Consider the following 6,000-nt stretch of genomic DNA (forward strand, 5'->3'; position numbering starts at 1 on the left):
AACATTTAAAAACTTGCAAAGTTATGATTGAAATAAGGGAAATGCAAAGTTTGAAATGTTTTTTTTTTTATTTGAAGTTGTAGCGTAAGGTACACTTATAAATTTCAATTAAAGAAGTGAATTTATAGTATCACCTTATCACGAATCCTGGAATCTTGTAGAACTAAATTTCTGTAATAATTGGACGCAGACACCAATTCCAAAGATATAAATTGTCAAATGTATTCAAAACAAAGACTAAATGTAGCACTACACTAATTATACAAAAGGGAAAAACTAATTAAAATTCAACTCTAGATCAACAAATCAAAGACAAATCACTTCCGTGACCAAATCAAAGACCATGGGATCGCATATGATAACACAAATCGTTAAACAAAAAAGGTTATAAACACATTGACTACAATACCGGTTAGTAAGACGAAGGTGAGTCTCTCGTTAGTATTATTTGTCAGACATTAAATTACTATGCAGGTTAGTATTTATGTCAGGTAACTTCTCGTTATATATATATCAGTCTCATTTACGTTTAGGTGCCGAGAAAGATCCTATCATTACTTGTTACCACAATTTCCCTTAACTGATTATTATTCAATGATTAAGGATAGGCAGGGCCACCAATAATCTAATGTCTATTAACTTGTGTCAATTTCAGACTAAACAGTTAAACAGGAATGAGAAGATATTTCTCGGCTTTGACAGATTTTATTTCTAAAATTATCAACAAAACAGTTTAATGCAACACACATTTATATTTAAGAAAACTAAAAGATATTACACATTCTAGAGTTATGAATCACAGATTAACATTTCTAATTGATTTCTCAAATGTCATGAATGATGAACTCCAAACTGTTAAACTTATCTGAACTTCGTCACAGAGAGGCCTCTCTGTCTTCGGGCTCAGATAACAGCACACGGCACGAGGTCCGTGTGGTTGGGAACAAAGGCAGTCCGGTTCAGTTTTGCCAAGAACTTCCACTCAGTCGATGCACCTGGAAGTTGGGGTTTCGCGAAAGTAGAGTCGTTTCCAAACAGATTTTCCACTGGTTTGAAGGCTCCAAGGTTGTGCACAAAATGTTCTTTGTAAGCAGGGGTTCCACCGTAGTTACTTGAAGACGAAGTCTTTGAGGAAAGCAGGGCCCTGTTTCTTCCAAGGGTCAAGTTTCTTAAGACTCAAATAGCTATTTAAATGACTGAACACTTTCGTCCAGCTGTAAAACTCCACTGATCAGGTGGGCACAGGCGGGCAGTGCAGTCTGTAAAGTTCTTTATTTAATAAAGTCCTTTAAAAGAATTCTTCGTACGGCTCAATCTCCTTCTCCCAGTTTAACTCTTCTGTTGCCGGCAAAGACTTGGTTGGTTTCTGGTTCCGGTTCTGGCAACAGAGCTACAGGTTGAGCTGTGGCAGCGAGTTTCTGGTTCAGGTGAGAGAGAGAGCGAGAGAGAAAGACTGTCCGCTGTTCCTTATAGTCTGTCAGATCAATAGGTGATTGGTCCCTGAGTTCTTGAGATTGGATTTCGGTTTCAGCCCCCAGTGTCCTATTGGAGGGGGGCTTGATTTATGACTGATGTCAATCCATGCCATCTTTTGGAAATGCCGGTTGGCCTGGGTTCGTAGCTCTATGTTGGGATTTCGGCTCTCATCCACTTCAAAGAGTTTTTATCACCTACAGGCCCCTTTCTCCAGACATCTCATAGCAGAATTCCAAACTATTTGGCCTTTTCTCGGTGCCATCCTCCCCAAAACTGTCACTTTGTTGCAAACCAGTTCCAAGCTGATGAGCTAAGGAAATCTGATAACTTTGGGGGGGGAGAGGTCTTCTTTAGATCAGTGCTTCAGCTCAGAGCCCAAATGCTCTTATCCAAATACACCCAACATAACACTACATACCCCCTTTCTTGAATGGGACTGAGGTCGACTAGGACGTTATCCCCTTCAAGACAAAATAAGACGTTAAGCATTTATCTCAAAGTTATGTAACAGAATTGAACAGTGGACTTCACCATTCATGACCCCGAGAAATCAAAGAGAACAAACTAATAGTTCATTATTTAAGCAGAATGTATTCCAATCAAATTGACAATCCTATACTATCACATATACAGGTTACATATTATAACACAAGTACATTAAAACAAAAAAACAATTGGTATTAGTATTACTCAGGATTGAGTATGGTTACTGACGGTAACCAATAGGTGGAAGTTGATTAACAGAGGGAGGTAACTGGGAATTCAAGTGTTATTCAGGCACCTGACCTTCACTATATCTATAATAGTTGGTAGGGACCTGGGTTCAAAGGGTTGGCTTACATGGTAAGCTGTTGCCCCCTTTAGGGACATGCACAAAAATGGTCTCATTGGCTGTATCATATCGGTCATTCAATTCCACTTGCTTTGGTGATTGAACTTGAGCCCACAACCTGTTCAATAGATCCTGACCAATGATCAACTTCTCTGTTTCAAATTTGGAAATATAAACTGGATGAACCAACTTAATCTTCCCAAAGGTGAACTCTAACAACGCCTTTCCAGTGAGCTGTGCCTTAGTCTCTGTGTAACTTGTAATGTTCACACTACAAGCTTCCACTTTCAGTCGTTGGTCTGAGGTTTCCATAATTTGTTTCAGGTTGCCAAATGTGGTGGCAGACATTAAACAAATTTCAGCCCCAGTGTCCAACAAGGCTTCACACTCCCACACATTCTCAATGGTCACTTCTATGTAAACTTGCTTGGCTCTGCCCCCCTGTGTCAGATCACCCAGTAACATCACCAAAGGTTCAGCTTGCCTGCAGGCAACTTCCCCCACTGGGAGGTCCCAGTGGGCTGATGTGTCAGAGAAACCCCCCTGCTGTTCCTCACATCCAATCAAAAACACGGAGGCAGGGACAGGGGGTGGTTCCAGAGCTAGTCATGCCTCAGGTGGCGAGTCCGGCCCTTTACTCTGGCTACTAACTTCCAGTTTGGGAAGAGGGGGCAAAGGGAGCAGAGCTAAGCGTAGCAGTAGCTCAGAAACTGCAACATTGCTCAGAGACTGAGTAAACCCAACTGGGTTAGGAGCAGATTTCTTTCCTTTATACTTTTTCTTGTACCTTGTTTTACTTTTACTCCACTTAGAATTTTAATTCGTTTTTCCCTTTTGTATAATTAGTGTAGTGCTACATTTAGTCTTTGTTTTGAATAAATTTGACAATTTATATCTTTGGAATTGGTGTCTGCGTCCAATTATTACAGAAATTGAGTTCTACAAGATTCCAGGATTTGTGATAAGGTGATACTATAAGTTCACTTCTTTAATTGAAATTTATAAGTGTACCTTACGCTACAAAGTTTAAAATAAAAAACTAGGCAATGTGTAAAAGATGAAAACATTAATTTTAAATGCATCAGTGTCCAAAACTCTTGCTGTAGTATGTTGCACAAATCCTGCTCACAATAAGGGACATCAATCAATCTTCATCTTAAATCTCAGTTTGTTTACTTCAGGTTCACTAAATGTGTCAAAAAATGAATTGAGAATAAAACTTGTAATCCAGACATTCTGTTATTATTAAGTATAGGTTTGTATTTCTATAAATATTTCATAAAAAAAAATGTATTCATATACATACAGATGTATGTATATAAAAGATTGGATTTTAAAGGTTCAAAATACTCGCCTGTTCTCAGATTCGCCTCACTCTGTATCTGGGTCCCCTACCTACAGTAGTCTACCCGTTACAGAATACTTTGCCATAGCTTCTGACTCAGCGGAGCAGACAGGTCTCCATGCTGCAGTCACCGCCCAGAATCTCGTGTTGGAGAAACACGATCAGATGTTTCAGCAGATAGAGACAACCCTGGATCGGATCCTGAAACATCTAGAACTGGCAACACCTGCTCCTCTGGTTACCACTACAGTGGCTACACCTGCACCTGCACCTCACCGTTCCCAACAAATATGATGGTTGCCCAGAAGGCTGTGAAGGCTTCCTATTGCAATGCTCCCTGTACATCTTGTATCAGTGTAATCCAGCTCAATTCAGGTGTGCTCTCTCCTAATTAGTTATAGGTGGACTATTTAACAGCCCCTCAGGACCTCAGCGCCAGCAGTCAGCACCAGCAGCCTTCAGTGCCCCCCTTCCGAAGGGCGATGCTTACAAAGTGCAGGGACTCTAGCTGTGGAACTCCAATGAGGTGAAGACTGCGAGGAGACGCCGCACATTAACACCAGGCAGTTATGTCTATCTCTCTGATTCCCGTCCTGTTCTCTCCTTCTTCTTGGCGTGCAGCTGGACGCCATTGCCTCCATAATCCCTTCAACCTCCTATCCCTGCCTCTCCCCTCCTCCTCCCTCCGCTATATTCCCCTCTCTGGAGGTCTGTGGAACTGCCACTCAACTTCCAACAAGGACAATTTCAACTCCGTCTTCGCCTCCCACCACTCTCTAGATTTCCTTGCTCTCACTGAGACATGGATCTCCCCTGAGAACTCAACCACCCCTGCCACCCTATCCTCTCTGCTTGTCCTGTCCCACTCCCCTTGTCTAACTGGCCGGGGATGAGGAACCGGGCTGCTGATCTCCCCTTCTCTCCTCTTCTCTGTCCCCCCTTTCTGTCCTCTATCATAACTAACAACTTTGAATTCCAAGCAGTAGAACTCACCTCTCCCTCTCACCTCTTCCTTCTAGAACTGTAGCGACATCCCGGTCCACTTGCCTCCTTCCTGGAGGAACTTGACTTTCTTCTCTCCTTCCTCCCCTCACTGTCCTCACCTACCATCCTCCTGGGAGACTTCAACATCCATGCCTCCCACTCTGCCGGATTTCTTCCACTCCTCCACTCTATTAACTTCTCTCTCTCCCCATCTCCCCTGACTCACAGGGCAGTCCGCCAGATAGATTTAATTTTCTCTATAGGCTGCTCTCCTTCGACGCTCTTCGTGACACACCTGGACATCTCAGACCACCACTTAATTTCTTTCTCCCTTTCTTTCCTCTCTCCTCCTAGGTCACAATGTATGCCCTGGACCCTCTCACCACTCGCCTCCTTCAAGCAACTGCTCCTGATCTACTCCTCTTCATCTCCTCCCTCCTCAACTCCTCACTCCTCTCTGGATGTTTCCCCTCTGCTTTTAAACAAGCTGCTGTCATCCCACTCCTCAAGAAACCTACCCTTGACCCCACCTCTCCTCAGAACTACCGCCCTGTCTCCCTTCTCCCCTTCCTCTCAAAGATCCTTGAGCGTGCTGTTCACCATCAGCTCTCTGCATTTCTATCTCATCACTCACTCCTTGATCCTCTGCAATCCGGCTTCCGCACAACTCACTCCACTGAGACGGCTCTCCTGGCAGTCACTGACTCCCTCAGCTGTGCTCGGGCGGCCTCCCTCTCCTCAGTCCTCATCATCCTTGATCTCGCTGCAGCATTTGACACCGTTGATCACTCCATCCTCCTCTCCTGCCTCGCTGACCTTGGAATCTCTGGGACTGCTCTCACTTGGTTCTCCTCCTACCTCAGCGACCGGACCTACCAAGTGACATGGTGAGGTTCTTCGTTCACACCTCAACCTCTCCTCACAGGCATACCCCAAGGCTCAGTCCTTGGCCCCCGCCTGTTCTCTCTCTACATTCGCTCCCTGGGCCCCCTCATCGCATCCCATGGTCGCTCTTCCTATTTTTACCCAGATGATGCCCAGATCTTCCTATCTTTTCCCTCCTCTGACCCTCTCATCCCCTCTTGCATATCTTCCTGTTTGTCTGCTATCTCTGCCTGGATGCATTCACACCACCTCAAGCTCAACCTCTCCAAATTGGATCTCCTCTTTCCCCACCTCTTCCTCACCTTCTGCTGACCTCTCCATCTCAATCCCCTTGGAATCTACGACACTCTCTCCATCTTCTTCCGCTAAGAACCTAGGAGTCACCCTCGATCCTGCGCTCTCCTACACCCAGCACATCACCACACTGAAAGGCACATACCGATTCTTCCTGAGCAACATACGCCGAATCCGTCCCTTC

Source organism: Amia ocellicauda, chromosome 12, assembly GCF_036373705.1.
Source record: "Amia ocellicauda isolate fAmiCal2 chromosome 12, fAmiCal2.hap1, whole genome shotgun sequence".
Lineage (NCBI taxonomy): Eukaryota > Metazoa > Chordata > Actinopteri > Amiiformes > Amiidae > Amia > Amia ocellicauda.